The sequence below is a fragment of the Caretta caretta genome, chromosome 7 (assembly GCF_965140235.1).
Source record: "Caretta caretta isolate rCarCar2 chromosome 7, rCarCar1.hap1, whole genome shotgun sequence".
Lineage (NCBI taxonomy): Eukaryota > Metazoa > Chordata > Testudines > Cheloniidae > Caretta > Caretta caretta.
The window spans coordinates 23,931,014-23,958,724 of NC_134212.1; the positions used below are offsets into that span (position 1 = coordinate 23,931,014).

Here is a 27,711-nt window from a genome sequence, read left to right on the forward strand (position 1 = left end):
TTGTCTATTTGGACCATAACCAGGAGAACCTCTTACTATGTGTGTGAGCCGTGCCCCGGGCAATGGAGCCTTATCCTCACTGGGGTCTCTGGGCACTGCCATAAGACATGTAATAATCGGCTGACTTTACTGCTTGCTGCAAACAAGCTCCTATGCCCGTTAGCCCTGCTGGACCAGCTGCAGCTGCAGGAAAGTGAGCTGGGGCCCATTCAGCTTCCCTGAGCAAATGGCCTGCTTGGTTCCAGCTGCAGAATCTTTCTTAGCAGCCCTGGTGGCGGAGGCAGAAAGGACTCAGCAGGAGTTGTGGATCCTGAGGGAGGTTGGAGGGTTGTTTGCAGCATCAACAGAAAAACTGTCTTTTGGCCAGTAAACTGAGCCCATTAGGTCTGGTAAGATCATATGAGCAGATACTGCACTTATTTATCCACCCCGCCACCACTACCTCATTGCCTCTGCTGGGATGAGGGGGCTGGCCCAGTGGAAGAGAGTGGCAGGGAGTTCACACTCCCCTTTTCACAGAAGTGCCTTACAGAGCGTAACTGTGCTGTAACAGAATGGAAATCCCTGCCTGGTGGGCGCACGGGGGATATGCAGGAACAACCGTAGGGTGTGAGCAGCTAGATGAGAGGCACCCAAGACCCTCTGCCATGATTTCACAGTAGTGTCCTTCCATGATTCAAATTCAGCAGCTTGGTTCCCCCCCCCCCCCTCCCTCCCTCCCTCTGCTGTACTAGGACAGACCAAGGAGCCAGTGCTGCTATGCTCTTGAAACACTCAGCTCTTCAGTGTTGCCCTGGCTGTGCCTGGTGCTCAGAGACAATTTCCAGCAGCTTTGGCCATCCATGGGACAGTGGTACTGCATGCGTTATTTCAGCGCTCTCTCATGGCAAGGATGCATAGGGCAGCAGACCCCCTCTGGGACCATGCCCGGGCCATGTGGCAGTGTGTTCTACCTTACTGTGCTGTGGTGTTTTCTCTGCAGACATTTCCTCTCGCACGTCGCATCTTATGAATCTGCTGCTGGCCCTACAGCATTGCAGTCACTGTGCAGGAATCATCTGGCTTATCATATTCTGGATTGCAAGTGATCACCAGATCTCCAAAAGGATTCAGTGGGATACATATTGGTAACCAGCCACTGGATGGCACTCTCATCCCACACAAAATGCCACCCAAATGCCATTTATCTGGCCTGTAGATGAAGCAGTGCCCCTAAATACAAAGGGTAGGTTGTTCCAGCATGGTGATACAGCCAGTTGTAACAGGGCTACAGTACCCAGTGTGGAGAAACTATACCAAACACAGTGAAAGAGCCAACAATTCTATGGCTACTGTACCAGGTATGGCGAGGATATGAACACGCAGTCAGTCAGGGCACCAGAGGGGGAACCATTTCACAAGCTGGATAAATTCACTTCCCTGTTTACAAAGCCACCTGTTAGAAAGCAGTACACAGCTAATAGCACGTGCCCCCTAACTGGCAGGCTGCAGCCGAGGGCTTATCTACATGCACAAGTTGGACTGGTTTAACTTCAATCAGTGTAGTGAAACTTGTGCAGCTTTTGTTCATGGACTCTCTCATATCCGTTTAAAACTAATTATATTGGTTTAGTTTGCACCAGCACATTTACTGAACCACCAAACTGCTATAAGCCAGGTTTAAACCACTAGAAGAATGTCCACAAACAAAGCTGCACCAGTCTCATTAAACTGGTGCAAAATAACACCTGTAGTTAGATGAGCACAGATTTGGACTGACTTTTACCAGGTTACATATAGCCCATCATCAAACTGAGATCCAAAGTGCTGCAACCCACCCTGAGAACTGGGGAAATTCAGTACAGCACACACTTTCTGGCAGTTCGGCCCCAGGTACTGCTGGCCTGGAAAGGCCTGGCTAGGATTGTGTCAGCATAGTCCCTGTGCTGGCCCAGTTTGACAAGGCGGGGGACATGTTTGTTTGAATCCACTCTGGTAGTTACTGCCTCTTAGCATCCGTTAAGTGCCAGTGCCCAGACCCCAGCCCTCCCCACACTGTAGTGATGCGTTTGTGAAACACACGGTGCTTGCGGTTGACCAGAGCTCTGAAATAAGTGAGGCCGGAATTCATGCACTGTTCTGTATCCTGATGTGGTAAGGAGCTCAGGCCTGCCTGAGGGAGGGCGGGGGGGATAACGGAGGCTGCTGGTGCCAGCAGAGGCTGTGAGGCCACTGCCAAGAGCCTGTGCAGGGGACCTGCAATGTCACTGCCAAGAGCCTGTGCAGGGGACCTGCGAGGCTCCAGCCGGCTCAACCTGGCACTAACGGAACTGTGATAAAAATGAACTTGTCCAGGACACCAGACTGAGGGAGATTAATGTCTGAATTGTCAACAAGCGAGTGAACAAATGTCACGGGAGGAAACGAAGGGCTGACGAGAATCAAACAGATCTTAGGGGTGAGATGCTGCTTCCCCCACCGCGTGCTGAGCTGTATGGTCCTGCTGCTCCTTTGCCCCTGCAGCATTGCTTAGCCATCAGAGGAGTGGGAGGGGAGCCCGCGCTCTGCCCCGGGGTAGCCTTGTTGTACACATTTCAACCTGCCTCCTGATGTTTAGCTGGCAGATCGTAAAGGCACCTCCAGGATCCCCAGGATTGGGGAGTGGCCTGGCTTGTCCATAACTCTGTCCAAGTGCTAATGTTAGAAACATTGATTACCTGGCTTGGTGGTGTGATCACCCTGTGCGGGAATCCCTGCTGACACTTCACAAATACAAAGTAGCCAGGTGTTCCCCTGGTCAGTCACCCAGCTGCATCCCACTCCAGAGATGGCTGCATTTCAGTGGTGGGTGGAATGTTTTCCTCTTGAAAGCAGTGGGAGTTCCAGCCATGTATCCGAGGGTCCTGGTGTGTAATAAAGCACTTCACACTTTCAGGATGTGAAAGGTGCTATAGAAATGGGAAGTTATTACTATCAGTCCCTCCTGCATCTTCCCTACCAGCAGACACCTGGATCAATGTGTCATCTTCCTGTTCTCCCTTTATCTCGTTGTCCAGTCGGCTTCCAGAAATGCTATTTTAAAAGCATCCACTAAAATTTTCCCTGTTTCTTTGTCCGTTGCCTCTAGGGTTCTGGAATGGACCCCATAGCAACTGCTCATTCTTCAGTTCTCATTTCTTGACTGCATAAAGAAAAGGAGTACTTGTAGCACCTTAGAGACTAACCAATTTATTTGAGCATGAGCTTTCGTGAGCTACAGCTCACTTCATCAGATGCATACCGTGGAAACTGCAGCAGACTTTATATAAACACAGAGAATATGAAACAATACCTCCTCCCACCCCACTGTCCTGCTGGTAATAGCTTATCTAAAGTGATCATCAGGTGGGCCATTTCCAGCACAAATCCAGGTTTTCTCACCCTCCACCCCCCCACACAAATTCACTCTCCTGCTGGTGCTAGCCCATCCAAAGTGACAACTCTTTACATAATCAAGTCGGGCTATTTCCTGCATAAATCCAGGTTTTCTCACATCCCTCCCACCCCCATACACACACAAACTCACTCTCCTGCTGGTAATAGCTCATCTAAACTGACCACTCTCCAAGTTTAAATCCAAGTTAAACCAGAACATCTGGGGGGGGGGGGTAGGAAAAAACAAGAGGAAACAGGCTACCTTGCATAATGACTTAGCCACTCCCAGTCTCTATTTAAGCCTAAATTAATAGTATCCAATTTGCAAATGAATTCCAATTCACCAGTTTCTCGCTGGAGTCTGGATTTGAAGTTTTTTTGTTTTAAGATAGCGACCTTTTTTCCTCCAGAGTTTTCCCCTTCCTTCCTTTTCAGTGAACTTCAGTCCAGTTGCAGGAGCAGCTCTCTCTCTCTCTCTCTCCCCTTCCCTCCTTATCCTTGTCTACATTTGGGAGTAGGCCTGATTCAGTTGTTAGTGGCCAGCAAGTGGAGCAGCTGACCATTTTCCTGATGCTGACCCCTATGTGTAGACAAAAGCAAGCAGGGGTTTTCACTACCAGAGCTAGTTGGGATTTAGGGTTGAACCTTGATTAACTCAATCACTGCAAGCCCCAGCTTGCCCCTGTCTACTGAGTCTCAGAGCCCAGATCAATTGACTTGGGCTGCAAAGCTAAAGATAACAGTGTAGACATTTGGGTTTGCACTGGAACCTGGGTTCTCAAACCCTCAGAGGGTCTCAGACCCCACGCTTCAGTCCAAGCCTGAACATCTATGCTGCTATTTTTAGCCCCACTGCCTGAACCTGCGAGTCTGAGTCAATCGACCCAGGCACTGAGACTCAGTGCCATGGGTTTTCTTTGCAGTGTAGACATACTTTTAGGGGTTAGCACTGAAGCTAACCAGCCAGCAGCTATATCGATTGCTGTATCGGGGGGGCTATTCCCAAGCAGAGACAAGGCCTTTATAAACAATGAGGCAAGCAGTTTAGTTAGGTTACTCTGGGGCCGGTGTGCAGTCCTTGCAGTTCATAAATTCTCCCTTGCCATCTGTGTGACTCCAGTGTATGTATGCGCAAAAAGAAAAGGAGTACTTGTGGCACCTTAGAGACTAACCAATTTATTTGAGCATGAGCTTTCGTGAGCTACAGCTCACTTCAAGTGAGCTGTAGCTCACGAAAGCTCATGCTCAAATAAATTGGTTAGTCTCTAAGGTGCCACAAGTACTCCTTTTCTTTTTGCGAATACAGACTAACACGGCTGTTCCTCTGAAACCTGAGTGTATGTATGGTAACCTGCCATATCTTCTCTATGTCAATCTCCTTCCCCATTCTCCACCTTAGTCAGGGATCTTTTCCACTCTTTCTGTTTCTCCCTTCAGTATATAGGACTCCTTTGTACCCCCTTATCTGTCACACATTGGCCCGGTCTTATTCATGGCATCTCAGTTTAAGAATGCTAGTCCTTGAGCACCTGCTTACTGAACTGTCTGCTTCCACCTTGTGACATCTATTCATTTCACCCTGGGCTTCCTCCCCTTTATTATGCATTTGGGGCATTTTCAATCCCCCCCCCCTTACTGGCCTCACTTTAGGCCTAGATTAGGACTCCTTCACACCTCTTCCCCTTCCAGCCATCCGTGCCCTCTCTGAGTTGCTTGCAACCTCATCAAGAACTGCTCCTTGTCTACTCCCTCCTGAAGGGAGGGGATTCAAGGATCTCCCTCCCTCCCCCACATACTGGGAGATGAAGTGAGCCTGCATCTTGCTCACAACCCCAGGGTTTAGTTTATCCCATCAGGTTGCTGAAGTGCCTTCCCAGCTTATGCACAGGGTTTAGTCATCTCACAATCCTGTTCACTTTTCAGGCTCATCTCTCTGTAAAATGGTGGCATCCTACCCCCTGTTCCTCACACATCACACACTGGGTCTGCTCCCAGTTAAAGCCCTGCCTTGTTAACTAAAACAACAGAACCTAAACCTCAGTCTGTTTCCTCCTCCGCTCTGCTATTGGTAGGTTCCTCCTTGCAGGACTCCCTTTGCCCCTGCACCTAGTGCACCTGTGACCTAGCAGAGCAAGCACTGGACTGGGACCCAGGAAACCTAGGTTTAACTGGCCCTGCTGGGTGACCTTGGGCAAGTCATGTCTCGGCTCTGTGCCTCAGTTTCCCCATCTGTAAAATGGGGATAATGTAGTTGACCACCTTTGTAAAGGGCGGTGAAATCTATGGATAAAAAGTGTGCTATATAGCAGCTAGGAATTATCATTACTTCCCTCTGGCTACACTCAACCCTTTTTACACTTTTTTAAACCCTCTCTCTCTGTGCTTCTGCCTCGTGTCTCGTTTTCTGTCTGGCTCCATGCACGAGAGGCAGATTGTGGCAGTAGTACCGACCAGACTAAGGGTGAGCAAAGGCAGCAATGATACCATGAAATGAAAATAACAAATAATAATGTTGGGGAGAAAAGGTAACCAGGTTTGTCTGGCTCCGGCCAGGGTCAGTTCTCTGACAGGCACCTCCCTGGGCCGGCTCAGTCACCCCTAGTGTATCTAGTGCTTCTGTGAATCAGGAACAACTCAGTCACGAGCCTTCCTTTACCCGGTAAACTCCGCGGGGGGGAGGTGGGAACTTGGCTCATCAGCTCCAGTCTATTCTTAACTCCAAAGACTGCCTTAGGGGGGCATCTAGTGGTTGCTGTGTCTCACTGCGTTTATTAGGGTGCAAACGAAGGTGAAATTGCACAGCTGGAGCAAGATGTCATCACTGTGGTGACCGTGAAGGGGGAATAAGTCCATCCATTGTTCAGAGGGCAGGGGAAGGTATGCCCCTCATTTGGAATGAGTCTTTCAGTTTGGGGGAGATCAAAGAATCAGCTTGCTGCCCTCCCTAAAACCCAAAGGCTAACCTTTCCTATGGTCTCTTGCACCTGCATGCTATTATTATTGATTTGTATTCCAATAACCCCCAGAGCTGAGATCTGGGCCCCATAGTGCGGGATACTGTACACACACACACACACAGACAGCCCCTTCCCCAAAGTGCTAACAACCTAAATAGACGAGACGAATGGCAAGAGAAAGGAAATATTTTAACCTGCTCTTTACACTTGGGAAACTGAGGCACAGAGAGATTAAATGACCTGCCTAATGTCACATAGGAAGTCAGTGGCAGAGCAGGGTACTGACCAGACAGCTCCTGAGTCCCAGTTCTGTGCTTTGTTCACAAGACCACCATCCTCTCTCCTGGTAAAGGTGAGGGGACTGCCATAGGCTCCTTTTAATTTTGGTGCCATCCTTGAGCTCCTAGCAAGTTCCTGGCATTGGCTCCAGTTGGGTGCCCCAAGACCTTTGGGATCACAGCTGTCTGTCTAGAAGAAAAGGCTTCCGATGCCATTCACATAATAAAGCTAGTGATTGCTGTCTGACCAGCCTGCTTACAAGTAACCCTCCATATCTACTGATAGACAGCCCAAGACGCTATGACTGATCACTTTTATTCCTGTACAGTGCACTGTATTGCTGATCTTCATGTCTGTTGAAAAGTTTCATGGACTCGATTCTGGCTATGCCAAATGTACTGCAAAGGGGACCTGTGAGATTTTGTACAGGCAGCATCCATAGATGTGGCAGGGAAAAGGGGTGAAGGAGATGATTACACATACCAACTGGCACCTGGACACTACAGCCAGTTGGTGGAGTAGCCTGTCTGCTTGTAATATGGCATGCGAGACTCAAACCAGGACCCTCGTGAGATCTTCGAACTACAGACACTGGAGATGGAAAAGACTTGAGGCCCCCTTGAGTTCTTCTCCCATGGCCAGTGCAGGAATGTTCCCTACCAAATGCTTTAAAGGGCAGTTGTGTTTAGGAATCGCCAAGCACCTGCTTAGATTCCATAACAGAACACTTATGTGTTATGGAGAGACAGTGTGTCCTAGTGGATAACACTCTGGACTGGGACTCAGATGACTGGAGTCTAGTTCTAGTTTTGCCACTGACCTGCTGGGTAACCGTGGTCAAGTCACTTCACCACTCTGTGCCTCGGTTTCCCCATCTGTAAAATGAGGATAATGATGCCTCTTTTGTAAAGCACTGTGAGATCTACTGACGAAAAGTACAATGATCTATTATTATAATTCTACATCTATAATTAGAGCAGTTTGGAAAAATTTTGACTTTTTTTTTATGAAACACATCTGTGAAAATGGTCAAAAAATATTTTCCTGCTTTCCACTCCGTCCTTACAGCTGGTCAAATCTTGTGTAAAAAAATTTTTGGCCAGCTCTTTTGTGGAGAGATAATCAGTGTTGTGCATTTAAGCCTGAGGAGATACACAAATGTAAGGAGTGTGGTTGCTACAGACAAACCAGGCCCTGGGGGGGCTGAGTGTTGTAATTCAGGCTCTTAGGCGTTTGCTTGTTTTCTTCTCAAGAGCTGTGAGGAGAGGTGGGTGAACACTGGAGGAAACGATGGGCAAATATTTTCAGGAATTCTGAATTACTTTTCAGTTCAGCTGCCTTCATTCCCCTCTTTGTTTGCTAGTCCCACAGATCCATCCCAATCTGTGTTTGTTCAAACAAATGCTGGGGAATGGCGGCTCTTTCCGTGAATACCTGGATTCACATGCAGACAAGGGTATTCCTTACCTGTGAAGGAACAGCTTGCCACCTGTTTGTAAAGTAGGGTCATCCAATCAGGGAGCAGAAACAGGACTGGTCACAGCTCAGAGTGAATAATCAAGACAGTCAAACGGCAATGTGCTGAACAACACATAGGTTGAAATCCCTTTCTGACTATCTGAATTCTTACATGGTGCATCTGTTTGTCTATTTGTTGAGCAATTAGGAATTAAAAAAATCAAAGTCCATTTGCAAATAATTTGCAAACAGAAAGCAAAGCTATATTCATTGGCTAAATTGTTTGTTACTAATAGTTTCCCATGCCTAGCTATGAGCAGTAGGTCTGCTACAGCCCATTCTCCCTTGATTCGCGCCTGATTTGAGCTGAAATTTGTTCCATATCCATGAAGCCTTACCTTCAAGGTATCTAAAAGATGGACTGAAGCTCCACATTGAGGACCATGGTCCATAACTTCTCTCCTCTGGCACAATGGAACTTTCCACAATAAGAGTAAAGTTCATCTGTAAAGGAGACAGAGCTTTCTTGGGGACCAGTCCAAGACTGTGTAATGAAGTCCCCCAGGAACTAAGGATCAGCACTAGCCCCACCTTCTGCTCAAATTCAAGGCATATTCCTTTGTTCTTGCTTCTCTAAACTAGCCACCGCTTGAGACGAGGACTTTGTTTCTATGGTGATGCACTTAGTCTGTTAGGGAGGAGGCGAGTATGTCCTGAGATACACTAAGGTGTTTTTTTATTACCCTGCACGCTGAAGGTTTTTGTAAGCCACTGTGTACATATCTGAGGGGATCTACTCTGTTCACAGAGTGCACGCATTTTGTTAGCGCTAACATGTGTGTAGCACTTTCCATTGGGTTCTTCTGTGGTGGAGGAGAAGTGGTGATAGTGACAATATGGGTCATGAGGAGGAGATGCAGTGAAATTTCTCTGCTCTGTGCTGCAATTTACCTGTTTAAGCATCCATCTGGTCAGTGATTAGTCCTTTGGTTCTGCTCATCTGTGTCCTTTCAGCTCCTTTTAAAATGAACCTAGATTTTCCAGTCTAGAGCTAAATGTCCCCAGCAGTGGAGTTTCCTCCATTGTAGAGCCTCTTCCACAGGATGATGGGCTTTGTCAGGGTGCTTTCCCTGACGCTCAGCCTTAATTTCCCCTTCCTTAGCTTCCTCCTCTGACACCCTTCTAAATAAATCCCCTCCTTCCTTGGTCTGCCCTCTCCAGTTATGCTTGGGCTGTTATCATGCCCCCTACCTCAAGCTATGTAGAGTTAGCGCTTTCCATCTTTTCTCATAAATTATGTTCTCCCACCCTCCAATTTGTTAGTCTCTCTCCAGTCTGATGCTGCACTGAACACAGTATGCCAGAGCGAGGATCTCCATTCCGTGCTCCACAGATGGCAGCTCTACCAGATAAGGAGCATGGGAATCTCTCCACTGCTCAAGCCATGAGCTCCACTCAGCTGAAAGCCCTTTGTTGATCTCACTTAGGGTGCAGAGGCCAACAGTTGAGGGACAGGGGATTGATCAAATTGGACACAGTGAAATTTGGAAAAGAGGATGTTGGTGTTCACCAAATGGAATATGGGGTCACACATGAACTCCCCAGCCTTAGACTCTGCAGTGTACCAAGTTCTGTTTAGCAAAGCACTGTCATTCTCAACTGCCCGGCAGGGTTAGAGCCCCGGTTGGGCAGGTGCATGCTGGGAAATGTAGTCCTGGGGGGGAAATGCACTCTAGGGACTGGTTAAAGGTGAGGAAGGTGTAATGATCCTAATTTCCCACTGCCCTTGAAGAGAAAGAAGAGAGCTTTTTTGCTCAGGGCAACAGCTCTCCCCCTAGAGGGTATGAATCCCCAAGAGGGGCTGGCTCTGCCTTCTGCAATGAAGTTTATCCTCCTGAACTCTCACTGATTCCCGTCATTCCATGGCCTAAACCGGTCCATTATTACAGGGATCTCAGTCACTCCCTAGACAGTGAACCAGACCGGAGTCCTCCTGGCCCCTCATGCTGCAGGGCATCAGCAGCTGATTGCTGGCTTGGGAGGTAAATGGAAGGGGTCTCATTTTCCGCTTGTGGAATAGGAATGTACATTTAGGGACTTGATGTGTGTGAGACGACGGGGGAGGGGGATCATATCTTTCTCTGAAGCACCTGGCATCAGCCCTTCTCAGAGATTCAATATGATCACTCACCTCTTCCAGTACTGTGATGCCATGGCTCCATTCTCTGTATGGAAACACAGCCACAGGCTGATCCTGACTCCAAAAACCTGCCACTGCATTTCCTCCTGATCCCAGTGGATTACCACCCCACCCTCGCCAACTGGTAAATTCTTCCACTCCGAGGGAAATGTTCCCCTCTGCGCTGTGCTGTGTTTGAGGTGGTGACAGCTCTGTCCCCATGTATCAATCGGGTCACTGTTGCAGGGGAACTGAGCTCAAGACTTTCCCCATGAAACAACATTCTCCAATCCAGGAGGAGTGGAGGTGGATCAGGAAGACGGGTCATTATACAGATTCAGGTCCCAGCTCCTGCCCAACATTAACACTACAGGGCACCACTGTGGGGTGCTGCATGGATAAAGGTGATGCCCTCTAGGTGAGACATTAAAGAGGGATGTCTTCAGCCAGCCACCCCAAGGAATAGAGAACAGGCAGGGAATAGCCCAGATTTTGTGGCCAGCAACCCCTCTCTCAGTGGAGTGGCTGTGATGTCCCAGGCTGGGTGAGAGCTAATATAGAGTGCAGAATGACTCCTGGAATGGCCACCATGGGCACTGCTCTTCTGCCACCTTCTTCATTACTTTGGAAAGCCCTGGGGTTCGCTGCAGTTGAAATGTGTTACAAGAAAGCAAATGCTATTCATGGGTTATTCTTTTGTCTGTTGTTTCTTCATCCTCCCACTGCTGCATGGACGACGCAGCCGCAGCCCCACCAGGGGCTGCAATGGGAGTAATGCAGCACCATCTGACAGAGCTCCGCTGCGTGGGTGATTCAGTGCCCTCATTCAGTGCTCTGACGCCAGGGTGGTACAGAACTCTTGCAGAGCTTCACTGCACATTACGTGCAGCTACCTCCCATTGACTAGAGCTTTGCTGTATTGGTCAATGAGCTGGGGGAGCAGTGCGGCCAGATGGTCTCTTGGGGAAATGGCATTTTCTAATTAGATCTGTTTCCTCAAAGGTCCCTTTAAGGTGTCCATTCTCCATGGGCTCTAACAGCTCTGCAGCTGGCCTGACCTGTGATTCTAGGCAAGGCCTGGAATATCACAACGCATGGGTGACAGTTCACCCAAACTCAAAGGCCTCTTTGTACAGGCCGATTCCTATGCCCTCAGGGGAAGGGACATTTAGGTTTCAAAGCATCGCAAGTGCCTTTGAGTGACTGCAATGTCTTCTGCTGCTGAGGGCCTAATCTGAGGGCCTAATACAAAATGGCACCCATGCTGTGAAGAATGTCACTGCCTGAAAGGCCCAGAGCCATATGGGCTACTGATGCCCCAGGCAGGGGGGCTGTGTGCCTGCCTCTCTCTACAGTGACAGTGGCTGGAGCCCAGGGAACTCTCAGAGCCTCCAGGAAGTTTCCTGTCTGACGTCCTAGCAGAAGCATTGGGTCCCCAACCGCTGCCAGTCCTAGGCTTCCGGCAGGGGCTCCAGCCTGGAGCCCCCCTCTGCTATCAGCTCACCAGATGCTTTTTCAGGATACTGTGGTAAAACTGTGCAGGGCACAAGCTGCAATTTGGGGTTTTCTCTGGTGTCAGCCTTGAAGACAAATTGGATGGGAAAAAAATGATGCCCCTGTCAATGCCCATTAGTCACTCTTGTTTTCCTCCTGTGCGTGCAGAGAAGAAGCAATGGGTCCCCCAAGCGGCCGAAAGTGGGTGGACAGTGGGGGGGTTGAATGTCTGGAGGAGCTTGGCCAACGGATGCCCTGGCCGGAAAGGGGTAAGATGTTCCCAACCTGTTGTAGTCATTAGCTTCTTGAGTCAGATCAATTGTGTTGCCCCCTAGTGGTATAACAGGCTGTATTGCGCCATCTGACTCCCCGCTCGGATGCATTTCAAGCATTTGGGAGAAAGAGGAGGTGTGAGCCCACCCTTTAGCACAGTAGGCCACGGTATTCATCACAGAGTGACTCCAAGCTTTACCAGGAGGTACACACTACATCCCCCTGGCCCCAGGTGAGAAAGTATCCCTGATCCAGTCCCTGGGGCATGCCAGGATCCACCGTAACAGAGTGTAGACGAGTAGGGTCCAGGCAGGAATTCAATGTTCATTCTGTCTTAATGGCCACTTGCTGCAAAGAGTTCCAGTGTTACTGTGAAGGCAATGTTAGCCTGTAATACTGCATGTTTCTGTAGCATCTTCCATTAGGAAGCATCTTACAAAACACAGGCTATGGCCACACGAGGAGCTCAGGATGTGATTCCCAGTTCGCATAGACATACTCGCGTTAGCACAGACAGTGATGAGCGGAGGCTTGGGCTAGCCACTCTGGGTACAAACCCACCCACACCCCATGGGTATGTAACTGGGGTACCAAGCCTGTACCACCACTGCTTCTGCTACCACAGATACACTACTGTTTTTAGTGCGCTAGCTCTCATTGGGTGTGTCTATGGGAGCTGGGAATTACCCCCCCACCTCCACGCGTAGACGTAGCCTAAACTATGTGGGTCATGTGACCCCACCCCACAATGCAACCCTTCTGTGGTGGAATGAGTAGTGTGGGAAAAGCAAGGAAGAACCCAGTATCCATTTGAAACTGGAGGGGCAAGTTAGGGCGGTGGAACAGGATTGCCCTGCTAGGAATGTCTGATTGCTCTGGAATGGTGCACTCTCAGAACCACCATCCCACCTCAGCCAACGAGTTAGACTGAACATCCTGGGGCTGCAAAGCCGTTCGGGTTCATTCCCATTCCTTGCACCTGGGCCGGACCTGGAAGGGTCTATTGTCCTGCCCATATGCTGAGTCCCATTCGCATCAGTGGGTGCTCTGTGCCTACTCCTGTGGCTGGGGCTAGTGCCCTACAAGTGCTGAGTCCTCTATCCACTGAGCAGCCAGAGGGATCTGCTAACAAGTAGAGGCCTTCACACTATGTCAGTGCATGCTGGGTTAGCCTGAAGCCCCAGGAACACAACTGATTTATTGGGGTTCTCCGCAAGCTCACAGCCCACTGGCTGGCTTGTTTCTTCTCTGGGTGGAATCAGATTGGGAGGCAATCCATGGCCAATTCTTCCTCTCCCCCACAACTTCAGCAGCTGGGGCCCTACACATCGCAAGGCTGGCCCTTAGGTCATGGAAGCTGCAGAATGGCAGTATGGGTAGAAAAGCTCCTTCTATCTCGGGATCAGCGAGGAAGGGAGTGGGGTGGGGAGCAGAGAGAGCTAGGGGCCTACCCCAGACCCCAACACCCAACAAACAGTGTCCAAAATACAACCAGCACTAAGCCTGAATGGCAGGAGAACCTGTCAGAGCTGAGGGCCTCTGCCTAGAGGCTGAGTTTAGGGACAGAGAGTTTGCTCCGTTTTGGGGCTTTCTGCAGACTGGGAGCTAGTTTGTATTTGCTATTGAACTCCTTTTTACTCGGGGTGGGGGCTCTATCAGGGGAGTTCCTGGTTACCTTTGAAAGAGGAGAGGAACTGACTTGGTGAGGAAGAGACCTAAATCTGCTGTAAATGCAATGGGGCAAAAGTAGCTGAACAATGCCCTGTGCCTTCATCGGAATCACCTGGCTGAACTGGGGAAGGTCTCTGGGTTACCTCTGGATCATCTGCATGTAAATGAAGGATGAGCGAACCCAGCCTGCAGCCTGCCCCAGGGGTCTGGTGCGCACACCCTGTCCTGTGTCCCTGGACAAGGGCATCTCCTTCAGCAGATGCATCTCTTAAATCCAGTTGGTTGGAGGAAGGTCAGAGTGATGGCACTGGCAGGACTTTCTAAAATACTCCCTGAAACTTCCCCCACCCTCTCCCTTCCCAGCCATTCCGCCTTGTATTGGGAACCTGTCAGATCTGACAAGCTGAGCTGGGTAGGTCTGGAGAGACCGCCAGGGAACCCTTACGGCAGGTGCTGCAGTAAGTGATCCTGAGGTTTCAGGAGGTGGGGGTCTGAGTCACTAGCAGTGCACTGGGGGGGGAGGGGGCGGGGTTGCCATCTTTCAGAGTTATTACTGAGGCCCTACCCATTTGTGGTCATTAAAGATCCCATGGCACATTTCCTAAGAATGGCAATAGTAATCCTGCTACCCTGGCCAAACTCCAGCTTCAGTAATTCCTGCCCGTGCTGACCAACCTGGCTTCCCTGGCAATTTCTAGTGGGAAAGAGTGTTTTTTATTTCCTCTTCAGAACTGTAGTCCGAATGTTCCTGTGTGGTGGTAAACAGCTGCTGTGTTTGACCCTAGAGGTGGCTGCATGGGTTGGGTGAGTGATCCCTGTGCATAGAGTGTGCGTCAAGTGAAGTTTGGGATGAAATGGCTCTACAAGTGTGAAATATTATATGACAAAAGTTAGACTGTCTCCCCAGCTCTGTAAAGGGAGTCCTGGGGAATATTGCTCCCCTATCTTCTAACAGCTAGCACTGTTATGCCATGTACCAGCTTCGCTTCTGAAAGTCATCGGCTCTGTGAAGTTGGAAAATGGAGCTGCTCTCCATGTCGCTGCTATGGATACATTTGCTTGCTTTGTGTTAAGAGCAGCACTAATTAACGTTACTAAAATTTCTCTCACTGTATTCCCATTACATACAAGGATCCCGTTAGTCCTGGAGCAGGAACCTAAGGAATGATGCACCACCCAACGCATTTACAAAGCAGTCATTTTCTGGCCACTAGATGGTGCCATACAACTGTTCTTTACAATTCATGACTGGAAAGGGACCTCAGTGGCTAGTCTCAAACCACAAAGGCACTAGGGTCCTGCACAGCCATCAGGAACATCTTACAGGAGAGGGAGAGAGAAGGTTATGCTGGTATCAGGGCTGACCAGATCTGGAATGCTGCCGATGATCTCGGGGCAGACAATCTTTCCAACACCTGCTCCTAAATATTCTGTACCAGAGGTGGCTGCATTATAGGGATAAGGGATGTGATCCTTATATCTATATAGATATTTCCCAAAAAAGGCATTAGAAGAACATTATTAAAGTTGCAGAATTTGGGTGCCTAATTTGTGACTTGATTTTTCAGAGAACTTAGTATTAGATAGCCCTTTATATGTTCAAAGCACAGCTCCCATTGGCTGCTCAGCACTTCTGCAGATCTGAACACAGGATATCAAGTCAGGCACTCTGAAAATGAGGCACACCTAAATCAGTGGCCACCTGTGAAAAGTTTGGTTTAAGTGACTTGCTCAGTATCACAGAGGAACTCTGTGGCAGAGGCAAGGATAGAATTCAGTTTTCCAGGATGGCATTCAACTGCCTTAGCCACAAGACTCTTCCATCTCTTCCTGCTATACCCTGCCTTGTTCACTGCACACCTTCCAACTTTTGCAACAAATAAGGCAGGGGTCCTACAGACAACAGCCTCCTTCACTCATCTCCAGAGCATGGTCCATCCTGTGGACTGAATGAGGCAGCGATCCTGTGGGAAAGATAGTAGGTGATCATGCTATTCAAGGTGGTCTCAGAATGTATCCTCCCCCAGGAGTGAGGAACGTGTCATAATCCCCACTTCACAGGTGGGGATACAGTCACAGAGAGAGGAAGCAACTTGCCCAAGTCACCCAATGACTGAACTGGGAATCAAATGCAGTCTCCTGCTCTAGCCACTAACCTGCACTTCCTCCCAGAGCTAGAAACAGAACCTGAGCCTCCAGACCCCGAGCCCATGCTCCCAGTCAGTCTCAGATGAAAGGCACCAGAGAAGTGTTAGAACCTCCCAGACTATGCCCGGAAGTGTTAACGTGACAAATTCACCTGCTCTCTGGTGAGGTGCATGTGGAGTGAGAGATCTGCCCAGAAAGAAGGTTTATGCTCCTCCTGGCTCAGGCTTAGTGAGAAGGAGGAGGCCATGAAGAGCTGCTGGGGGTGGCAGCAGCTTGCCTGGCTGCTCTGACTCAGGATGGGCCTCACCTTCCCTCACTTGCTGATAAGAGGCCGCTTCCAGATTAAAGGCTGTAGCAGCTCTTACAGTAAGTCACTGTTAAAACAAAACATGAGAGCGCCACTCAGGGGCATCTCTCCAATGAATGAACTCGTGCTTGGGCCCATTTCTTGTGGGCGTGTGGGGAGCCTGAGCAAACACAAAAGCTGCCCCAAGACAGGTTCAGCAAGACTAGGGCTTTGTCATCTTGCTGGGAGGCCAAGGCTCTGACTTGTTCATCCCTTGTTCTGACCAGTGCACTTGGCAGCACAGCTGGGGCTGTCCCCACCCCCCTATGACGTGGCCAGTATGCACAGCAGTTTGGTGACCGTGTTTGAGTTATTATTTCTTTGACTGAGTGAGATCTCCAGGGCCCACTGGGTTGGGTGCTGCTCAGATACGTAGTGAAAAGAGAGTTCCTGTCCCCAAAGAGTTTGCAGTCTTTTGATACCAGACTGGTTTCAGAGCTGGATGAAGATGGCTCCTGATGTCAGCCTCCCAGCCCTGAGCCTGCCGGACACCAGCCATTGCTGGAGATGCTCTTGGCCCAAGGATGATGGGGACATAAAACCATCGCAATGTTGGGTGGGAAGGGACCTCAAGAGGTCACCTAGTCCATCCCCCCACACTGTGGCATGACCTAGGCATGGAGGTGACCACATTCAGCTTGGGGCCAGCAGCTGAGTTCAGTGGGGGGAAGGAGGTTGCTTTGGGCATGTAGGATAAAGGGCAAGTTTGGGCATGTGCGCAGAAGCCACAAGCATCACCGTGGTAGGCATGGGAATGGCAGCTGCGCTCTGCAAGGAATGGGAGCAGCAGCTGGCATGGGGGTATCCCTCATATGCACTAGACAGAAGCAGCGGCTGGCACAGAAGCAGCAGCCCATTCACTTCACAGGACAGAAGCAGCCGCTGACATGGGAAAGGCGGCTTTGCTCCACGTGGGATGGAGTGGGAGTGATGGCTGCAGGGCCGGTGGGATGGAAGCCTTGCTCCTGGTGGCGTGGGTGCCTGTGCTGAGGTTGGGGCCAGAGTTCACTGAGAGATCACAGCTCCTCGCACTCAGGCCATGGCTCTTGCGTTTGGATGCCTTCTGTTTTTCTTTACCACTGAGGCAAATTACAGCCCTTTCAAGTCAAGCCCTTCTGGTAGCAAAGTCTGCACGAGAGAAGCACTAATCATAGCAGCCCATTGGGGCTTGGCTCTAATTGCCTGTGAGATGCTAATCTGCTGGAGGGTCTCAAGTGCTCCTTTATCTAAGCCCTTCCTATCCCTCCCCCTTTCCTTCTGCCACTCTGCAATTCCCCTGGTGGATGCCTCCCAACTCCTCTCAGCGTCTTCATGCAATTTCTTTGAGCAGCCTGTAAGTGGAATTCCCAGCCCACAACAGTTTGTGCACAGACAAGCAGAGACAGAAGGAGCCCTGTTGCAGCTCCCACCCCAGTCTTGCAGGTTGTGTGTTTCTGGAGGCAGCAGCAGAAGTAGCAGAATGGAAATCTCTTTCCCCTCTAGCAAGTGCAAACAGCTGGTCTTCCTCTTGCTGCTGTTTCTAGAGCCAGGCAGACTGAGCTCAGGCAGCCCCGAGTGCAGCCAAAGGAAAGAACACCCCTCATTCTTGCAATCTCTGGTGGCCATCCTCCTTCTTCCCCAGAAGTGATGGACTGGGGAGCTGTAGGCTCTACTAGCTTGTGCTTGATGAGCAGCCAGCCCCGGAAGAAGTACAGGATGTCCCAGGGGAGCAGGAGATGGAATTCAGACAGGTCCAGAAGCAAACCAAGCTTGTCCAGGGCTAGGAACCCGATGGACTGGCTTAACTTGGTGGAAGCCAGCATGGTGTCCATGGCCTCAAGGCTGCAGGAGGAGAGCAGGCTCAACCTGAGCTGCCTGGAGGAGAGACTTGATTCCTTGGTGGTCCTGCTACTGGGGATTCTGTCTAGCTGCAAGCTGTCCTACAGCGATTCTGTCCCAAAGATGTCTATCCAAGGTGAGTGCATTTGGGCTCTCCACTTCCCCATTAGCTAGCTGCTCTTGTGCAAATAACAACTAGTGTATGACTGAGCTTCTGTTCCATTCAGCCAGTGCTGGGAGAGCAAAGATACGGGCACTTTTGGGTCTGATTCTACAAAGCACCATTGGTTTTGTTTGGGTAAAGCCAGTATTAGTCTCTGAACAACAGGAGTACAATCAGAGCAGAAGCTATTGGGACTTCAGACTCCTTCAGCATCCAAAGGCAGTCTGATCAGGAGGCACTGGGACAGGCAGACCTACTGACCCTCTCCTATTATCTGTGTTCACTTTCGGCCTGTCTTTCTTTCTCCATCTTAATTTTTCCCTTCACTCCCCCTTCCCACTCTTTTTTAATTTTTTTTTTTGCATGACATTTTGCACTCCTCTTGCCTTTGATGTCCTGACATCCCATCACTTCATGTCCCTGGAAGAATTCCAGGTGGTCAGACGCCTTCATGAAGACAAATGTCTGAGAGTTTCACTACTGACATTTATAGCTATCAAGTTTTCTGATTATGTAAAGGGAATAATTCTCTCTCTCTCTAAGCCCCTAGCACAATCTCCCCACTGTTCTGCATTTTCTCAGCTCAGTCCTCCACACACTGCCCTTCTCTGCAGACATCCTCACTTTTTATTAACCCAGAGCAAAGAAGAGACAGAGAGAGAGAGGGACAGAGGGGGGGAGGATAAAGGCAAGATGGTGCTATGAGCAATGAACTAGCTGCCCAGGAGGAACTAGACTTTTACTTCAGGAATTATTCTGAGCAAATGCTGGTAAACCCAGAAGAAAGCATTTAGAATAGAAGTAGTCTCTTGTCAGCCAGGTATCTGGAAATGCATGGCACCTACTGCCAGTGCTGGTCACAAATACATTTTCAAGAAGCTCAAATGTGTCAGAGAGGAGTTTTAAGGGGTTCCAGGAAGGATTCTGGGGCTGGACAGGGTCACTTGTGAGGAAAGATTAAATGAGCTGAGTATGACTGGTTGGCTAAGTGACAACCAGGGCAGGGAGTGGAACATAACTGACAGCTGGTATTTGAAGGCTTGAAACTCGAGGATGAAGAGGAATTGTTTACGATGGGCCACAAAGTTATACCTAGCAGGAAATGGGCTGCAACTCAGCAAAGGAAAATTTCGGTTGAATATGGGGGAAATGACCTACTGGCAAAATCTACTAGGTTGTAGAATGGTCTTGCAAGGGAAGTGGTGGAAGCTCCTTCCCTGGAGACATTTCAAACTAGACTACTTGTGAGCCTGAAAAATGTACCACAGAGGATTCTGCATTGGCCCCTGGGACCTACTAGGGCTTTTTCATCATGAGTCATTTCTCAGATTCTTTGTGGAGGCAGATGTGTCTGTATCTCTCTAGACACAGATTTGCAATCACTCTCTATGTATATTACACAGACACCTCTTCACTCCGCATGTAAATGATGACTGTAAGTCATCAGACTGGTTTGGTGCTGGGGATAGCTTTTCCTGTGACACATGCTTAAAATGCACAAATCAAAAATACGAACCACTAAAAGATGCCAGGTTCTTCATACAACGAACGCTGTCCATTTCCTTCAGCTCCAGCTGGAACACAGCATGCTGGGATGTATGTCATCTCTGCAGCCTGCACCTTTTCACTAAAGATGAGTAGTTGCCATTTGCCCGTATTAAGCTAGTTAAATGTGACCAGCTCTTGTGTATAGTTTGGTTACATCTGCTCTCGGGTATGGAAAATGAACCTCTTACTAGGTACTTATACCATGCCAAGTTCTCAGAAGATTTCCACTAACGGCTGGTTTTAAATGGCAAGCACAACACACGTGTAGCCAGATTTTTAGAAGTGTTCATCACCCCATCCCCATTGAGCACAATGGAGGTTTCCCCCAACCGCCACCTCCCACTTCATCTGCCCCCTTGCAAATAATGGGAGCAGATGGATGCTGAGCACTTCTGAAAATCTGGTCACTTCATTAGGTGCCTAAATGGGAGTGGAGTTCTTGAAAAACTGGCCCTTAATGCTTCATGTGAAGCGAGTTGGGTGTGTGTGTTGCAGTCCAGTAATGGGCAGGAGTCCATACCCCCCAAACCACCATCCCAGTTGGCATTCATTGGCAGCCCCAGGGGAGGCCAAGGGGGGCATGGATCATGGTCAGAGGGTGAACTCTAGCTCCACATTGCAGAGGCCCATCCAGCTGAGGGTACCCAGCTGGAAAGCGTACAGCTGCTGCTGCTTCCCCTGCGTACTTCTGCAGGAGCCCCCAGCAGCTGCCCCCGCAGGCCCCTGTGCTGGCACACCATTTGCTTTAATAGGGAAAAACTGTCACAAACCAACTTTGCCGATGGTTGGTCAAAGCCCAGCCGGGCGCTGAGCTGCACTTGGACACATTCCCTCAGCCCGTGCAGCTCCGCTGGAGCTTCGGTTGCTGATGTTGAGGGATTTCTCCCTCCTCGGCCCTCACTCAGTAGCTCTTGGTTTCAGCAAGCGGACACCGCAAGACACTGGAGACAAAGGAACAGCCACAGTTGGCACTGAAAGGGATGGGGCAGGTGGGAGCCCAAGGTAAGGAGATGATGTGCAAAGTAAGCCCCACGGAGACTCTGGGAACTACACTGCCTACCTAAACTACCCCCCATAATACCAGTTAGCTATGACATCCTCTGCTTCCTGCCCTAAACCACTGTGCAGTGTTCCTGTGTGCTGTTTATCAGCTGTCTCAGTACACTCCAGAGGTGGCTGCATTTTAGTGGTGGATTAAATTATTCCTGTGTGTGTACAGTCCTTTGGGATAAAGTGTATCATATTAATTAGCGTTACTGAAACCTTTCTTTCCTGGGCAAGGTGGAGAGATACAGCCAGAGACGTTGCTATGTAAACCTTCCCTTTTATCCCCCAGAAGATATTTCAACTCCCCATTGCAAAACCAATGGGCCTAGCAGTTCATGGAGACTTTAGTCTGGGCATAGAAGACAATCTCCTTCCCTGGATACTCCATGCACCCAGTCCAGTCAGGGTGAGAGGAGAATCAATGGGTGTAGTGACACCAGGGCAAATACTAATTCAGGCTATAAATTAAACTGAGTTTGGAGAGGCTTGTCCTAGTCCCCACTTGTCCACAGTAGAAAACCTGTGTGACCCAACTCTTAGTGTCTCTGAAGGAGCAGGCCATGAGCTGGAAGAGCTGGGGATACTGTGGACTGGAATCAAGGTGCATTGGCAGAGCTGTGGGGGGTCCCAGGACCAGAATAGCGAAGAGGGCTGCCGTTCAGGACTTAGGTGCATCAACAGAGCTGGGCTTGCTCCTAGGACTGGAATAGCTCAGTCACTGAAGTGGCCAGGAGGGAACTTAGGAGCTTTCACAAGCCAGGAGAGAGGGGAGGGGAGAAAGAACCAAGGGGTATGAACAGTGGGGTTTTACAGTAAAGTAGATGAGTCCAATGGCTGCTGCTTTTGCAGATTTAGGAAGAGAACACAAGGCTGAGGAGCCACCAACACCTCTGGGTAAATATAGGGCCAGCCGCTTTGTCCCTCCACCTTGTGTTGAGTGGAGTGAGTGACCTCCTCACAGCACATGTCAGATCTGGGAGCACTTAAACCCAGAAACTACCCCTATGGCTTCAGTCTGAATTGAGCAGAGCAGAGGCCAGGTCTGGTGATCTGAGCGCAAAACTGAAACCAGGAACTTGTGGGTTCCACTCTCAGCTTTGACACTGCCTCCCTTCGCAACCTTAGGCAAGTCACTTCCCCTCTCCGGGCCAGTTTCCCATTTATAAAGTGGGGGTGATAATATTTTTGTGCATCTCAGGGTGTGTGAGGGTAAATTAGTTAACTTTTGCAGAGCCCTGTGGGCCTCATCACCATTTACTGCAGAACTCGCTAAGGGGGAGGGGCTGTAGGGAGGAAATCTCCCTAAGGTTCCTCTTGTGGTGTTACTCCCACATCATTCACTCATGTGTGGCTGCCCCCAGCGCCTGCAGAGCGGCTCCAACTGTGCCTCCCTGCTGGCTCTGGGGGCTCTGTGTCCCTTTCTGCTCCCTGGCACCATGGCTGAACAGAGACCTGATAGAGCCATGTTTCCAGACCTCCCCCACCCCCAGTTCCTCACAGGATCCCCATAGAAACACGAAAGGGCTTTGCCAAAAATGTAACGCATCAGACACTGTACCCTTTTCACTGCAAGGCCTTGTGAGTTATTGGTCTCTGTGTTGGCTGCTCCTACTGGACTCCTCTAAGAAGTCAGAGCAGACATTCCCTCAGGACTGTGCTGAGACCCACAAGCAAAGGACCCAGGGCAGTGGGATCTGCACCATCCAGCCCATCCCACTCCAGCATCCTTTCGAGGTAAGAGCACCAGCTGCTGGGCTGGGCTGGGTCTCACTGGATTATTGCGATAGTGCCACGCACCCAGGCCGTGCCAGGTGCCCAAAAGCACCAGGCTCACAGGGCACAGGATGGATCCTGTGCACAGGGATGCTCCATACTCTCAGCCCTCCCCACCTCTTCTTGCGGGAGCATTTGGTCGTTTGTCCTGAGCTGGAATCCTGCAGCCTCTGCTCTGTCTTTGTGGCATCTCACACTTCGTGTTCAATCGCATTTCATTACACGAGGCCTACACCGGGACACCTGGCAGCTTTGCCCTCCAGAGTGCCGAGCTTCCCAGACTGGGAGCAGCACTGAGGCAGCCGTGAGGTCTGTTCCTGAGGGAGGGAGTTTGGGGATGCAGCCTGCTCTGTGGAGAGAGTGAACCCAGGTTAGGAGCAGTACTCAGGGAAGTGAGCTGCCTTCTGCCAGCCTTAGCGTGAAGGGGATCTCACTGTGTCCTGGGGCCTCTGTGGAGGGATAGCGATCCCAGAGGAAGTGCTTCCCTTCCTGACTGTGATAGGAAGGTGTTAGGCTCCTGCTGCTGCTGCGTAACCTGCCATCCCCTCCCACTGCAGGCGTACTGTGACATGGTGACCGATGGAGATGGCTGGACTGTGTTCCAGTGCCAGCAGGATGGCTCCCTGGACTTTACCCGCACCTGGCAAGAGTACAGGCTGGGATTTGGTAGCTGGCAGGGTGAGTCCTGGCTGGGCAACAAGCAACGGCACAGCCTGACCCTGCTGGGTCAGCATGCCCTGTGTATGGAGCTGGAGGACTGGTTTGGCATCCAGTGCCATACCACCTACCACAAGTTCAGGGGGGCCAGCAAGGCCAACAAGTACCAGCTGATGGTCTGGGAATGCCAAAGCAAGGCCAGCAACACCCTGAGCTACAGTCGCAGCTACAACCATGACCACAAGTGTTTCATCACCTGGGACAGCAACAACGACAACTACCCGCATAGGCAACTGCAGTGCATACTGTGGGGCCAGCTGGTGGTTCGACTCCTGTCTAGCAGCCAACCTCAATGGGAAGTACCACCGGGGATGGTACAGTGGGGTGACCAGCGGCATCTCCTGGGGCACATAGTGTATTCTGACCAATAAGAAGACCAATCAGAAGAACTTGTTCAAGAAGGCAAAGACGAAAACAAGGCCAGTCAGCTTTAAATGGCACTTACAGTGGGGCATGTGAACTCCTAGGGGGAAAGGAATTGCTGAGTTGGGAATTAGGAGAATGGGATCAAACTGGTCAAAGGGAAATGTCAGAGCTATCAGGGAAAAGTTCCTACTGCTGAGACCTGCTGGACTCCGTGGCTAAGGGAAATGGTGGAAACTCTGTTGCTTAAATTATTTCAAGGAGGAGATGCCTTGGAGAATACAGTTCTGGGAACTTTCCCACACTGAGGCCAGGGCTTTTCCAGCTCTGAGAGATAGTGATGTACACAGTCCTTCTGCAAACCCAGCTTCCTTGGCACCTACCCGTCCTTACTACCCTTCTCCCAGGCCAGGGCTGTCTTCTTATACAATTCCCTCCCCACCCTGGCATTCCTTTCTGTGGCTGGACCTTTAAATTTGGCAGTGACAGACAGCTGCAACCCTAAAGGAGCCATTTTGCAACTGGAGGCTGTTTGCTGCATCTCTGTCTTCCAGCTGGTGAGGATCCTGAACTCTGGGTAGGTTTGTTTTCCTCTCCTCATTTTTGGCCAATTCTTACAAATAGATTTGGTGGGAGCCAAAAGCTGTACTGGACTCTGGTTTGTAAGGAGTCTCTGATGTATTGTGAAGTCTTTATAGCCATGGACTATTGTCAAAGGTCTAAGGAGCCCAGCCACTGCTTTTCTTTGGGGCTTAGCAGGCAGGGGATTGAGCCTTGAGGATCATTCAAGACTCCTGCCTCTTGCTTGTGATAGCCTCCCTGAACTTTGAGAGTCACAGGCCTAGTGTATGGCTCTGTCTACCTTGAGCCTGGATATAAAGCCAAAGGGTCACTCCTCTGGATGAGACCCACTCTGTGAGGATATGGATCAATATGTGTCTATGGTCTATTTTATACCTGAACTTAAAACCTATCTTATATCAATAGCAGTACTTGCATTAGCAGTGAGTCAGTCTGATACCTCCCCAGAGCTGGGGCCAGGAGCACCAGATGGAGCTATAAAGTTTCCTTTTTGCTCTATATGGGCATCAGATGTCCCAAGAGCACTTTTCTTAAGAGTTGAGATTTCCGTGACCTGCCTAGCCAAAGATTTCCCCTCTCCCCACTAATGTGCTGTGCTCCACTCTGCAGGTGGCTGCATTTTGGGTGGGTGATGTGACTTGGTTTATAAAGTGCACTGGCATTTGCTTACATCCTGACTAGGGAGTGATTTGGGTGGTAGGAAGGGAAAAAGGGTCCTGCTGTAGTCGCTTTAATCACCAGCCTATGGAAATGGGTTGGCTCCCCCCAGGAGACTGTTAGTTACCGCCACCACCCTGCAATCAGCTTGATACTCTGCAGCCACCGCCATGCCTGGCTTCCTGCAGTTCTGCTCCTATTTATAGCTGCCTGTTTGCAGCCAAGGCCTCCATTAATGAGCAGAGTCTGAACGCTGCTCAGCAGCCTCAAGTGCTGAACAGTAACCCCTTGGGCTGGAGAGGGAAAGACACAGCATGCACTGTCCCTTCTGCGCGGCTTTGATCTCTTGGACACTGAGAGCTCCACTCTACAGAAACAGTTCCCTCCTGAGAAGGATCTAAGATAGCTGGGGGGAAAAGCCCAGCGCAAAGTCAGGGAGCCATGGAGTCTCTTTAGGGGTAGCCAGTCAGGCTAGTCGGTGCAGAGGCAGCATGAAGCGGATCTGCCAGAAGCCCACGCGACAGGGCAACATCTCCAGGGGGCAGCATTACAAACCCTGTGCCTGAGGGGGGCAGCTTTCTCCATCTCAGGACCTGCCCCCCTTGTATTACAGGGGAGAGTTCAGATCCCGCATAGTGGCATTGGATGCCCCTCTAATCCAGTCCCTTTCACTCTGCTACCCAGTGCCACTCAAAATCTGATAACCAATGTGTCCTGAACCTTGGCACAGAATATGCCCTATCACTCTGCTTTCCTTCAAAGCCTGCTTGCCTGGGAGTGTTGGTTACAGAATTCTGTACTTTTACTATCTGTAACAGTCCAGTGTGGAATTTTTCAATAGAGGCTCCTAATAATAGCATCTAAACTTGACTCACTGAGGCCAAGAGCTTATATGGGAGCAGGGAGTAGAGCGGGAGGGCAGGTATAGGAAGGAAGTCAGTCCTTATGAGATAATGTGAACTCAAGGTTTTTGTACTGGCCTGGGAGCCAGGCATCTCCTGGGTTACAAACCCAGCTCCCCCACCCTGTGTCTGTCCCCTCTCTGCAAGAGGAGGAGGAGAACTACCTGCCTTCCAGGGTCTGTGAAGAATTTTTGTAAAGATCCAGGTATTATTATGTCATTTTTTGCACAGACAAAACAGTAAGGGGCCATCACACTCTATTTATGGGGTATCCAGCTTGTATTATGATGGAAACAGGCGCTTGTTTGAGTCTGAAATATTGTTTTCCTTCCCCTGGGGGATTCTGCATTCTCAGGTCCTGGCTGGAACATAAGGGCTCTCCTATTTCTCAGACAGAGCCCAGCAAACAGTGTGGGTAAGGGCAGGGGCTTCTCATGGGCACCTTTCTTTTTGACACCAAGCTCCATGTTAGCTGGCCTGATTCCCCCTCCTAGGGGCCAGAAATACATTTCCCCACCACCACCACCACACTCTCTCTCTCTCTCTCTATGTTGCAGATGGGCAGCATGGCAGGAGGTCCAACTCAGAGCAGGCTGCTGTATTTCACACCCTTGCCTGGAGGTTGAACTGACTGGGAGGGGAGGTGGCACTGCAGATCCTTCTGATAGAGGGGCCTGGAATGTGGCCTAAGCTAGCAGCCCGTCCTCCCCTTCCCGCACTCCAGGACTCTGGCTATGAGGGGGGACTGAGCTGTGAGTCTGTTTCCCCCTCCCTTTACCTGTCTGGGAGAGGCAGTGCTTTGCACTCCACTCTGCTTGCCATGCAGCCTGAAGAGCACTCCTTGGCACTGGGTAAGGATCAAAATCAAGGAATCTGAGAACAGGGGCTGTTGTGTTGGGTCCCAGGACTGGAATAGCTGGTGTGGGGCTGTAGGTCAGGACTGAGGTTTGTTAATGTGTGTGGAGTCCTAGGGCTGGAACAGCAGATGGCTTGGCCCATCAGTGTTAACATGCCCTGATGGTGAGTGCCACAGAAAACCCCCAGAGAGGATGCTCATAAACCAGCCTGCCTGCGAGAGGAAAAGAGAGAACTGTGGAGAAAGCTAGGGACAGGCTCTCCAGGGGTTATAAACAACAGAGACTGGAGAAACGATGCAAAAGTGATTCAGGTCCCTTGCCAATGCCCTGTTTATACTGAGCCAAGGAAGCCTCAGATAGCACAGGGACTGCAGCTCCCCTCTGTGCAGGTTAGGGTCAAACTCCAGAGACAAGATCTGACAATCCATGAGCTGGCTGCTGTGCAGTCTGTTTGTCCAGGGTTTTTGGATACAGTCCCAGTTTGGGATACCCACAGGCTACGGCAACACAAGGCAGGGTTATTTGTGAGATTAGGCTCCATGAGATGTGAATATACTGTAATTACAGAGATGATGAACAAGGACTTCAAAGTGAGGTGCAATGGGGCTGGGTGTGGGCTCTGCATAGAAGGTAGTGCTGCAGGGCTGGCCTCCTCCATGCTGCCCTACAGCCCCCCTCTGCCCATCGATGAGGGCAATAGCTATATGTTGTCTAATTAGCACCGTGAGAAGCCAGCTGGCTGAAGTAAATTATAACCCTTCAGGCATTGATAGGGTGGAGGAGCTATCAGAAGTAGCAAAAGAACAAGGAGTCCTTGTGGCACCTTAGAGACTAACAAATTTATATGAGCATAAGCTTTCGTGGGCTAAAACCCACTTTATCGGATGCATGCAGTGGAAAATACAGTAGGAAGAGATATACACGCACACATACAGAGAACATGAAAAAAAATGGGTGTTGCCATACCCACTGTAACGAAAGTGATCAGTTAAGGTGAGCTGCTATTAGCAGGAGAAAAAAACCCTTTTGTCGTGATAATCAGGATTATCACTAAAACTGGGTTCTTTTCTCCGCCTGATAGCAGCT

The 27,711-nt window shown here is 50.1% G+C and overlaps 1 long non-coding RNA gene across 1 annotated transcript in view; it reads right to left on the bottom strand.

The window, feature by feature from the left end:
- Window positions 1-8,789, bottom strand: part of LOC125640473 (uncharacterized) — a 9,420-nt gene extending 631 nt beyond the window's left edge. Inside the window, exon 1 of the long non-coding RNA XR_007357787.2 lies at window positions 8,486-8,789. This is a non-coding gene — a long non-coding RNA (uncharacterized LOC125640473). The remainder of the gene's footprint in view (window positions 1-8,485) is intronic.
- Window positions 8,790-27,711: the final 18,922 nt, after the last annotated feature.